Source organism: Somniosus microcephalus, chromosome 3 (assembly GCF_052327205.1).
Source record: "Somniosus microcephalus isolate GS21.2 chromosome 3, FLI_Smic_1.0, whole genome shotgun sequence".
In the NCBI taxonomy this organism is placed as follows: Eukaryota; Metazoa; Chordata; class Chondrichthyes; order Squaliformes; family Somniosidae; genus Somniosus; species Somniosus microcephalus.
The window spans coordinates 98,047,399-98,060,541 of NC_140989.1; positions in this window are offsets into that span (position 1 = coordinate 98,047,399).

Genomic DNA, 13,143 nt, shown 5'->3' on the forward strand with positions numbered 1-13,143 from the left:
CTCGGCTGCCAGCTGTAGCGCCACCAACTCTCTATGTTCCTTAGACCTTAAGTGCTTCATCTGGATTTCAGCACTTTGGGAGTTTTCATCACAAGCTGGGCAGACCACATCCTCGTAATATTCAGTGTCACTCAATAGGTCATGGTAATATTCGGGTTCGTCCTGAGTTAGGCCAGCGAGAGAGCCTTCTTCTTCCTCCTCACCCGTCTGGACGTTAGCTGACGGTGGTTCCTTCCCTAGACATCTTTCTTGAAAAGACTTCTTCATGCATTCATATTCATCCCGCTCTTCCTGGGTTATCTGCCATTCCTTCACGACGGACCTCATTTGTGAGTTCAATACCTTCCCTTCCATCGGGAATTGCGTTATCAGGCTATTTAAACCTTCTACTGAAGTAACGGTTTCCACATTCTTCTGTTCACCTTGACGTGATTCAACGTACTTTTGGCATCCTTGTAAAATTTGTGTTGCCACCTCAGCTATCTCCGTGACTTTTGAGAGCTCCGAACTCGTTCCCCCTGAAGATTGAAGCTCGTGTTCAGATTGTTCCCCTTGCAGAGTCTTGTCCTTCAGCATATGAAGGAGTTGGCTGACCGTTAACTCTTCCCTGGGAACACGGTGGATCAGAGTCTTCTCCATTTCATCCACCTCTTTCTCCAATGCTTCCACCTTACGTTCCTCTTGAACTTTGGCTTTCAGCGCTCGGAAAAGTTGCGCCCTGATGCTCTCTAGTTCATGTTCAGGGACCATTCTTACAGTCTCTGAGTTTCTTACAGTTTCCTTTTCTTCCACTGAAAGGATTCCCAGTTGAATCTGTTCTTCAAGTTGTTGAACCTCGGTCATTGCCGCCTCATATTTGTCTTGGGTGTCCTTCAATGTTTTTATGAGTTCTTGGACATCCTGTCTTTCATGCTCTGCCATGTTTTTCACCTCTAATTTCTCATCTATGGATGGAACTTCTACCGATGAGTCTGTCTTGGCCTTGAGCTCATCAAGAATTTCCTGCAGCCTTTGGACTTCTTGCTCATGTTCAACCTTTAGTTGTTCATATGCTTCTACTGAAACTAGCTTTTCGGAGGCTGCCGAGTTAACCCCCTCCAGAATTGTAGCCTGGGCCTGTTCATACTGTTCTTTCAACTTCTCACACTCTGCTTGTAAGGAGTCGTAGAGAAGAACTGGAATAAAATCCTGGCTTCCTGAAGATTCCTCTTCCTTTGGTTCGTTCTGTAAATATTCTAGTTCCTGAACAGCATCAGGGGAATGTGATTGGTATTTGACCACGATGGCTCTATGGTCGCTCTCTGCTTGAGCTAGCTGTCTCTGTTGTCTTTCCAGGTTCTCCCATTCGGTGTCCCAGAACTTTTCCATATTTTTCATCTCTTGTACGAGACGGTCACTCAACTGTTCTAATTGTTGTCATACTTTGACATAAGTTTGCGTCCGAGCTCGGTGTTCTTCCGTCGTGGATGAATCCTTTGCTTGAACAGGCTCAGAATTCTCTGTCAACCTGGAGTTCTGCTCTGCAGCTTTATTCTTCTTGGTACCATAAGTCCTTCTGCATGTCTTCGTTTTCTTCCCCATCGTCGGCAAGTCCCTTTTAGCCTTGTCTTCCATATTCGACTTGGTCTTATCATCATCCATTTCAGAATCTGAGCTAATAGCTTGCACCGAGTCCTCCCTCATTATGGCTTTTAGGTAATGCCATTCCATGTCTATTTTCTTAATCCACTCCCGTCCTAGAAGTGGTGGTCCTCCCTCAGGTAATACGTACAAGTTCATTCTTGGGTGTTCTTTACCCCTATCTCTCACCTTGACTCTTATTTTCCCCACGGGGTATACGTTATGCCCCGTGTATGTCTGTAATACGAACTTGGTATTTCTTAAAGGTATGTGAGAGAATAGCCGGTGGTAGTCCCTTCGGTTGATGACTGATAGAGCTGATCCAGTGTCCAGCTCCATTCTTACTTGGACTCCAGCTATTTTTAGTATGACCCAGATGGTCTGTAGATCCGTTTCTTTACCCACATTGTGGATTCTCAGACTACCCAGCTCCTGGTTGTTTGGGTCTGAGTCTGAATTCTGTTCGTCTGAACTCTTCTCAGCCACCTTGTGTACCTTGTTGTACTTTTCTTGTGGTGGCTTCCTTTGATTGTTGGTCTTTTTCCCGGACCGGCATACCTTCGCGATGTGACCCAGTTTGCCACATTTCCTACACTCTTGGTTCTTAAACCAGCATTGATTCTGGTCATGCGTTGTCTTCCCACAACGGTAGCATTTTGTTGTGCTTGAAGTAATTTGGTCCACCCCGAGTGCCGCCGCCTTTAGTTGCATTTCCGCCATTCCTTTCGCTGCGGCTTCGTGCGATGCAGCTATAAGGACAGCCCTGTCCAGTGTGAGGTCGTTCTCTTCCAGTAGTCGCTTCTGCGTCCCTTCTTTGGACAATCCGCATACGAACTTGTCCCGCAGCGCTTCTGTCAGATTCCCTCTGAACTGGCAGTATTTCGCTAGCCTACGCAGTTCGACCAAGTATTCCGCATTGCTTTCGTCTTTCCTCTGCGTTCTTGCGTAGAATTTGAATCGTTCAGCCAGCATCAACGGTGTGGGGTTCAAGTGGTCCTTCAGCACAGCCACAATCTCTTCGAAGGTCTGATCCGCTGGTTTATTTGGTGCTATTAGATGCTTCAAGAGCCCGTATGTTTTTGCCCCCATCGAGTTTAGCAATGTTATCGCCTTGTCGTCTTCCTCTATTTTGTTGGCTTCGCAATAGATCTCTATGCGTTCCACGTACGTGGCCCAGTCTTCTATTTCAGAATTAAAGTCGTTAATATTCCCTCGCTTAGGCATCTTTCTTCCCTTGGGAGCAGCACCAGTATTTCTTTAAGTATTCTTATTTATTTGTTTATTTCTAAGATGGCGGTTTTCCCGCAAAATCGGCGGTTTCCCGCTCTTTCCTTCTCTCCCCGCCCACTTCAACGGCGGTATGTCAGTTAAGATGGCGGTTTTCCCGCGAAAATGGCGGTTTCCCGCTCTTCCTTTCTCGCCCCGCCCACTTCAATGGCGGTTTCCCGCTTCTGGCGTCTTCTCCGCCTAATGGCGGCTTCCCGCGTTTCTTCCTGGTGGAAGGGGTACGCTTCCCCCACAGCGGACAGGTTCAGCCGCTGGCTGACTTACGCACAGCTCCCCTTACTCGGCTCTGTCTTTTCCTCCCGCCCGCACGGCTCTACCGGCGCTGGGTACACCCCGTTAACGGAGGACAGTTCAGCCGCTGGACTGGCTCTCGAGCAGTCTCTCTCTCCGTACCCGGCTCTGTCGCTCTCTCTCCCGCACGTTCGGTGCTACCGGCCCTGGGTACCCCGTTGGTGGAGAACAGTTCAGCCGCTGGACTGGCTCTCGCACAGTCTCTCTCCCCTTGCTCGGCTCTGTCTCTCCCTCTCCCGCACGTTCGGTTCTACCGGCTCTGGGTACCCCGTTGGTGGAGGACAGCTCAGCCGCTGGACTGGCTCTCGCGCAGTCTCTCTCCCCTTGCTCGGCTCTGTCTCTCTCTCCCACCCGCACGGTTCCTGTTCACCTCCCAGCCCTCTCGCAGACCGGTGTTTCCCTCCCCGGCTGCGGCTGGGTTTCTCTTCCCGCGCCTACTCACAGTCTCAGCGCTTCGTGGCTGTGGTCGCTGCCCGGTTTTCCCGCCGATCGAGGTCCGACTGTCTCACGGCGCCGTTGGACCCGACTTCCTGACCGGCTCCGTTCCCCCCTCGACCGTGGTTGAGTGCACAGCCCTTATCCTCCGGATATTCTCTACACCTTCCCCTACTCACAGTCTCCGCGGCCGCCTTGTTTCCAGCTGATCGGCTCACTCCGCACCGTGGTAGAAGGGTAGTCAGTGCCTGTTGCAGATGGAAGCTTTTGTTGCTAAAGTCTTCCTCCTTCCTCCTGCTGCAGCCTCGTGTTTTCTTTCAGCAGCACGCCGAGGGCGGTTGCCTCTCTTCGACGCTCTTCGTTGCTTTGGTAGTCTTGCCGCAGGGTACGATCGGACTCGTCGCCACTGTAAAGTCTGTGGGTTGTGCAGTTAATAAATACACAGACTTCAGAAGTAACAAACAAACAGGTCTTTACTATTCGAAGGTCCGGGCGAATCTGCCCCAGCAATCCTGCCACAACACTTATATACTGGTGTGGTCACTATCGGTATTACAGTATACAGAAGCCAAACAAATAGTGCCACACCTAAAGTAGTTCTCTTAAAGGTGAACGGTTACATTCAATAGTTCCCTTAAAGGTAGACGGGTACATACACTACAAGAGAATGCATTAAATAGGATGTTTTTCTTCTTTTTATAAGCTTACGCAGGAAGACACAACCTTCTGTACTTTCTGGAAGTTTAGATGCATTAAAACTATTGCCCAATTTGAAAGCACATGCAATAATGTTGCTGAACTAGTTAACATCCACTTCACTGATAGCTATCAGCCATGGCTCAGTGGTAGCACTCCCACCTCTGACTCAGAAGGTTTTATTTTTATATAGAATATTCAGCACAGAAACAGGCCATTCAGCCCCAACTAGCCTGTGCTGGTGTTCATACTCCACACAATTCTCCCATTCCATCTGCCTCATCTCAGCCTTTCAGCATATCTTTCTATTCCTTTTTCTGTCATGTACTCGTCTAGTTTCCTTTTGAAAGCATCTAAGCTATTTGCCTCAACCACTTCCTGTGGTAGAGAGTTCCACATTCTAACGTCTCTCTGAGTAAAGAACTAACAACAGAAAATGCTGGAAACACTCAGCAGGCCAGGCAACATCCGCGGAGAGAGAATGGCAGTTGTTGATGATTCTGCCATCCCCATTTGCAACATTTAATCTCTCCTGCCTCCATCCTATCACCGACCTTCCCTTTTGTTCTTTCTTCCCCTCCCCCCCGCCTTTCCCTGCCTCTGCACCTGCTTAAAACCTGTTATACCTCCAACTTTTTCCAGTTCTGACGAAGGGTCCCAGACCTGAAACGTTAACTCTGTTTCTCTCTCCACAGATGTTGCCTGGCCTGCTGAGTGTTGCCAGCATTTTCTGTTATTATTTCCGATTTCCAGCATCCGCAGTATTTTGCTATTGTATCTTTGAGTAAAGAAATTGCTCCTTATTTCCCTATTGGATTTATTAGTAACTATCTTGTATTTATGACCCCTAGTTTTGGATTCTTCCACAAATGAAAAAATTCTCTGCATGTCTACCCTGACCAACTCATTCACAATTTTAAAGACCTCTATCAGGTCTCCTCTAACTCTTTTTCCTAAAGAAAAAAACCCCAACCTGTTCAATCTGACCTGATAGCTGTAATCTCTCAGTTCTGGTGCCATCCTTGTAAATCTTTTTTGCACTTTCTCCAGTGCTTCTATGTTCTTTTTATAGTATGGAGACCAGATCTTGTGCACAATACTCTTAAGTGTGGCCTGACCAGGGTCCTATACAACTTTAATATAACTTCACTACTTTTGAATGCTATACCCCTATAAATCCCAGTGCTTTGTTGGCATTTTTAATTGCTTCACTGTCCTGCAATGCTGTTTTTAATGATTTGTTCACCTACATCCCTAGATCCCCTTATTCTTCTACTGCATTCCATTTTTTATTTTTGAATGTGTAGGTGATGTTTCAATTTTTCCTACCAAAGTGCATCACCTCACATTTATCTACAATAAAGTTCATTTGCCACTTAAGTGACATGCTGCAAGTTTTCTAACATCTCGTATTATTTTGCATTCTTCCTCAGTGTTAGCTATACCCACCAGTTTGGTAAATTTTGATATTGAGTTATTTGTTCTCAAGTCCAAATCATTAATGTAAATTATAAATAACAGTGGTCCCTGCACGGATCCTTGTGGAACATTGCTTTCTATCTTCCTCCAATCTGAACTCTGCTCTCTGTTTTCTATTTTTTAGCCAATTTTCTATCCATTCAGCTATTTGTCCCCTTACTCTATATGCCCTAACCTTTGTCATGAGCCTACCATGTGGTACCTTATCGAAGGTCTTTTGAAAGTTCAAGTATATGACATCTACTGCATTATCCTTCTCTACTCTTTCCTTTATCTCTTCAAAGAATTCTATCAGGTTAGTTAAACATAGAAACATAGAAACATAGAAGATAGGAGCAGGAGTAGGCCATTCGGCCCCTCGAGCCTGCTCTGCCATTCAATGAGATCATGGCTGATCATCCAAATTCAGTACCCTATCCCTGCCTTCTCCCCATATCCCTTGATCCCTTTAGCCTTAAGAAATACATCCAACTCCTTCTTGAATATATTTAATGAACTGGTCTCCATCGCCCTCTGTGGCAGAAAATTCCACAGGTTCACCAATCTCTGGGTGAAGAAATTCCTCCTCATCTCAGTCCTAAATGGCTTACCCCTTATCCTTAGATTATGACCCCTAGTTCTGGACTCCCCGGCCATCGGGAACATCGTTCCTGCATCTAGCCTGTCCAGGCCTGACAGAATTTTATAGGTTTTGATGAGATCCCCTCTCAATCTTCTAAACTCCAGTGAGTATAAGCCCAATCGACACAATCTCTCCTTATGCGTCATTCCTGCCATCCCAGGTATCAGCCTGGTGAATCTTCGCTGCACTCCTTCCATGGCGGCCAGAGGCCGACCCGGAGAGAGAGTAGGCCCCGGGCCGTGGAGCGTGGAGCCGGCGACGGTGAAGAGGAGGCCGCATTGGAGCATTCACATCCAGACGATGTGTTCGGCGAGTCGGGCAGAGGAGCGCAGCGCAACGAGCAGCAGCAGCAGACTCACGACACACTGCAGCACGTCGGCCGGCAGCTCCATTTCGGGTAACTCGCAGTCCGGATGGGAGGAGGGGAGCTGGGCATGGTGGCCAGAGCGGGAGAAGCAGGCCACCACACGTGGAGCTGGCAACAGTGAGGAGGAGGCCGCTGTGAAGAGGAGGACGGAGCGGCTGAGGAACATCGTGCTCCCACTGCCACGGGAAGCCATTGTATTGACTCTGAACGCGGCGCTGTATGTATAGCTGACGCGTCCCTACGGGGAACAAGCATTCCATTGTACTTGTTACATATGGCAAATAAATCTAAGCTGAATCTAATCTGAATCTGAATCTGAATCTGGTAAGAACATCCTTCCTCAGATAAGGCGACCAAAACTGCACACAATACTCAAGGTGCGGTCTCACCAAGGCCCTGTACAACTGCAGCAAGACATCCTTGTTCCTGTACTCGAACCCTCTCGCTACGAAGGCCAACATACCATTTGCCTTCTTAACCGCCTGCTGCACCTGCATGCTTACCTTCAGCGACTGGTGCACAAGAACACCCAAGTCTCGTTGCACTTCCCCTTCTCCCAATCTATTGCCATTCAGATAATAATCTGCCTTCCTGTTTTTGCCACCAAAGTGGCTAACCTCACATTTATCCACATTATAGTGCATTTGCCATGTTTCTGCCCAATCACCCAACCTGCCCAAATCGTACTGGAGTTTCACGACATCCTCCTCACAGCACACCCTCCCACCCAGCTTTGTGTCATCTGCAAATTTGGAGATATTACATCTAGTTCCCTCGTCCAGATCATTAATATATATCGTGAACAGCTGGGGTCCTAGGACCGATCCCTGCGGTACCCCACTAGTCACTGCCTGCCACTTGGAAAATGACCCTTAATCCTGATTTAGCCTTTCAGAACTGATGCTGACTATTTTTTATTCTATTTTCTGTCTCTAGATGTTCTTCTATCACTTCTTTTAGTATAGATTCCAGTATCTTTCCTATATCTGACATTAAGCTGACTGGTCTATAGTTCCCAGGTTTTGTTCTATCTCCCTTTTATATATAGGAACAACGTTAGCTTACCTCTGGCACTATCCCCTCTTATATGGAACTTTTATATACATATATAAACTAGTGCCTCTGATATCTGCTTCCTAGTTTCTTTGAGTATGCGTGGGTGCATACTATCTGGCCCTGGGGGTTTATCCTCTTTTAATTTTGCTAGATTCTCAATTATTTTCTCCTTTTCTATACCAAGTGTATTAATATTGATTTTAAGCTCATTGATGTGAGCCCCCACAGTGCGGACCAAGTGATATACAAGGTCGACGTCACCGGCTTTTTGGAAGAAAGACAGACCAAATAATTGGAGTCACCACGGTTTATTCAGGCCTGGGGAGAACCTCTCACATCGCTGCGTGAGTCCAATTCCACTGATATCCTAGCAACGTTCACAATTATACAAAAATCAAAGCCCTGCCCTAGGGGCGGGTGCAACGCTTATCAGCATATACAGAGTTATTGCTAAATGGCAATTATAAACCATGACATTTCATCCTTCCTGCCGCATACAGATCACAGTTCTGTTATCAGTTGGTCCCGTCACCTTCTGTGACTGTGGGCCTCATCTTAATCTATTGCTTTACAACTGTCCGTTTGTCTGGTCAGGTGGTTTGCTCGTTACATGTTTTCTTAAGATAACAGTCCTCGTTCAGTCTGTGCAAAGCACAGACTTTTGGCCTTGTCTCGGGTTACTTCTGCAAAGCAAGCACATCCTCATTAGTCCCACCATACTTTGATGTAATGGAACCCTGTTGTGAGTTTACAACAAACAAATTCTTAGGTGTGTTATCTTGTATATGTGTTGCCTCGTCTGGCCGAACAGACATCCTCCCCAATCTTCCCACGAGTTGCTCTGCAGTTTAATTTCTCAGCATTCAAAGTCACGTAATCATGTTTTTAAAGCTTAGCTGGGTAAATGCAATAAACAGATCCATATATCGTTTAACTCAGGGTATGAATTAACTCATTACCTCCACCTTATACATTGGTGCTACATTATATATATTCTAACATAAAAATAAAACTATAATAGTAATTTGGTCACTTCAGTACCCCCTTATGGCCCATTGGTCACTTTGATCCAATATGGCCAATATGCTATAGTTTAAGATTGTTTGCTATGAGTACCGTCGCCCTAGTGGTACCAGGCCAGGGTGTCTAGTACTCATACTTCCGCAATCCTAAACACAGTTTTCATAATAATTCTTCTCACGCCCTACCCCTTGTTTGTTGGTGGTTAGCAACAGTGCTTCTTTCTCTCCTTCCTTCTTTATTTGTTTGGTTATGGCTTGTGCTAGGTTTTGCTTCTTTCACCACCGGCAATGTCCACAAAGTAAGAACAAAAGGATCATTAATACGGCGCCTTGCACAACTACCAACATGTGTGACATGATCCTTATCCAGGGGTGTATATCGACATTTAGCCCCCAGTTCCAGATCTTATTGTACCAAGGAGTTTCTGCTAATGTTGTACTAATGTCCTTTTGTTGTTTCTTTAAGTCTTCCTCTATTTTATGATAATATTTTAAAATTTCCTTCGTTTCCTGCTATAATTTCTTCCAAGCTTCCTCTTCCTCTAACTTAGGAATTGACTTGGGCTCTGGTATGACATAAGTTTCAACCTCTTTATTAAGACCCATATTATCAAGTGACCAGGTTTTCTTTTCCTGTGGTCTTGGTGGGTGTATATATTGGTGTCCTATCTGTGTAGGTATCTTTAGATCAAAACAAAAGTTTGGTTGGGGAATGGGACAAGTCATATCTTGATATTCATATTTCTGTTCAGTTGTGGTGACACAAAATGTCCCGTTGTTCCTTAGTGCTACCCTTGTCCAGTGTATCCCCCTTGGGTGTACCTCAAGGGTGCAATTGGTGATTTTTGTAAATCCGCACTCGGATGTGTCTCCCTCGGTGGGGGTGTGTGTGCATGCCCATGCCCTTCCCTTGTGGTGGCACCCATCTATTACCACCCCCCTTATGGTTCCATTCTTCTGGTTATTGTCTTCATCCCTTTCCAAAAGTGTCTTGGTGGGGACATCATGATATTTAACCCAACTTTCCCTTTGTATCTCTCCTATATTAATCACGTTGTGTAGGGGCTATCCCTCTTCTGGGAGTTGTGGGATGGCCAGTACAAAGCCAATCATCTTGCCTGCCCAGTATACTTGTCCCATTTTACACCCCTTACATAGGCTTTTATTTGTGTCAATCCAAGGTTCCAGATCCTCATTAGTAATCCAATCAGGGATCTGTCCATTATTTATTTGCCTCATGTTATGCTGAGCATTTGACAATAGCCATGAGCCATACATGGCACATACTAGTTCCTTATGGGTTTGGCGAGAAGCATTATTAAGTCAATCAATAATTGTATTGATCGTTTCTGCATGGGGGGCTACTATCTCTTCCACCCCCAACAATTGCATTATTGTTTGTTTTCCTGCCAGTGACAATTGCTGGCTATTTCCAGTGGCTTGTTTTAGTAACTTCTCTATTTTTGCTTGTAGTTCTTCTACTCCTTCTATGTCCAGGCTATTAACTGTTGCTAACCCGGCCGCATACCCTGCTCTGGCCATTTCCAATACTCCCCGTTTCTTACGTCTTTGTAAGATAGATTTTCCCTGTGGATCCTCTAATTGTTTTACCCACAGGGAGTTCCATATTTGTTTTGTATGATTGTCACACATCGCGGGCATCTCAAAAGTACTCATATTAATGGCAAGCTTAATAACTCTATGTGCCACACTAAAATACACCTCATCCTGTATTTTCCTTATTACTAATCCCCCTCGACAACGGCAATACTTATGTTCATCCCTAGGATCAAGGCGAGGACGTTCCACCTCATTCCGGACGTCCAATGTTCCTGTAATTACAAAAAGGGGGCTGGTCGTCACCAGCCAGTTAGAATTATTCCACTCTTATCCGTTCTATCAGTTCAAAATGCTGTACATCTGGTTCATTTCTTGTTCTATGGCATATAACGCTATCATCATACACAACCCTATCATTGATATATGTAGTAACTCCCCTTCCCATTCTTTATACCTTCTAGCATACTCCTCACTCTCCTCAAAAGGATCAAATCATAATTTTCCTTCTATCACTGTGGGGAAATATTCGCCCAGAAATTCGGCTCTCCACGGGTGAGTACGCACGGGGTACTCACTCGTAGGCTGAATGGAAGTGCGGGTTTCCTGCATGCACTGCGCATGCGCGGGAAACCGGCACTTCCGATCCTCTGAACGAAGGGGTTCAGAGGTTGAACGCGCGCAGGGGAGGCTGCGCGTGCGCTTTGAACTTAGTTTTTTTTTTGCAGGTTTTCACGCGAGGTTAAGCCTGTAGGATTTACACATTTAAAAAGCAGGCATAAGGCTTGCTTTTTACAAGGTAAGTGGTCAATTAATTAAAATTAAAACATTTTTTCCACAGGTTTATTATTTTTAAATACTTTAAAGCAAGGTAAGTTTATTTTTAGCCCTGTTTTTTTATAAAATTATTTTTTTCAAAAATTTAAATTATTGTTTAAAATAGTTATTTAATGTAATTTGTAGTTTATTGAAAAAGTGTGATTTAAAAAAAAAATTATTTGAAGGTTTAATGCTATTTTGAGGCCCGTAGTATTCATAAGTTTAGACAGGTCTTCCTGTCAATCTTATGAATGGGCTTTTCCCTCCTCCGATTGGCTGCCCATGGCTCACGTGATCCCAGGGGGCGCATCGCACTAACTATGCCCCTGGGACACGCAAGCACAGCGCGCCGGCAGCTGGGCCAGGCCCCAGAGCGGAATTCCACGGGGCCCTACAGCTCAACTGCCGTCGCGCAAGGTAAGTGCAGGTTGGGGGCTTGCACCTGCGGGGAGCCCCAGACCCGAATTTCTGGGCCCTTAACTTAACATTAAGAAACTTAAATTTAATAATGTCCAATATCTTTAAATTTTATTCAGTAATACTGAAGTTATTGCTTGGTGAACTTAAACAGCTGTCAGTGGAAAGTGTTAACTCTTTTGCAGGCTTTTGAAGGTGGAGCAAAACATTATTGTGTCACTTCACGTAACTTAAAAAAACATTCCTGATTGAAAAAGACAGTTGTGTTTTCACATTTTAACTGAACATGAACACTTGAGCTTCATTGGTCAGATTCCCTTTCTCAGCTGCCCGCTTAGCTGCCTAGTCTGCCCATGCATTGCCCTGTTGGTGTCGGTCAGTAATCTTCTTGTGTGCTTTACTTTATTATTGCGCACTCTTTGGGTAGGAGAGAGGCTCCTACTAATTCCTTGATTATATTCTCGTGTCTTATGGGTCCTCCTCCTGATGTCATATATCCTCGCCTACTCCAGGCTACCATGTAATCAGGCACCACCCCCAAGGCATACCGACTATCTGTATATGTTTACACTTTTTCCTTTGGCTAACCTCAGGGCTTCGGTGAGAGCCACCACGTCTGCTACCTGAGCCGATAGGCTTCCTTCTAGCCGACTTTCCCTTTTAACCTGTCCGTTGCCATTGTAATGATCCTTATTGTGGTAGTTATATATGTGGAATGGCCTATTCTGGTCTGGTAATCCCAGGGCAGGAGCACTTACGAGGGCTTGTTTCACTTTGCAAATGCCGTTTCATGGTCGGGGCCCCAGTCCACCAGCTCCTGGGATGGTTTCCCCCCTTTGATCAAATCCTGTATAGGCTGGGCCATTTCTGCATATTCTGGGATACAGTTCTGGCAATAATTAAATAGCCCTAATACCTCACCTCCCCTCCCCTCTCTGGTGCGGTCCCTTCCTGCTGTTTTCACTAGCTGCTTGTAAGTACGGGACTGTGAGAAATCAAAGCACGCAGCCAGTGATTGCATGCTGCTTCTCTTGGTCCTAATGCCCCTCCCCTCTGTCTTCGGGCATTTGTCTCTTCCCTTGTGTTATTATGTATCCTAGGTAGATTACTTCGTCCTTCCCTATCTGTACCTTTCTAGGGTTTACCTTTAGTCCCACATTCTGTAGGGCTCCCAGTACCATGGTCAATTAAATATTGTAGAGGGACCTGCCACTATCGGATGTTCTCACGGAGCGGAGTTATCTTATTCAATGTGGTTGACACAAATTTACACCAACCAGAATTTCACCATAGCAACCACGACTCCAAGGTTAAATCTTAGACTGAAACTTAATCTTTTGTTAAACAAACGTTTTTGTTCTTCTCAGTTTTTTTTACACACCAGCTTAACCTAAATTAGTTCAAAGTTTTTTCAATTCTGGGGGCCCAATCTTATTCACACATTCTTAAAACTTGCAAAATCCAAGACAAGACAA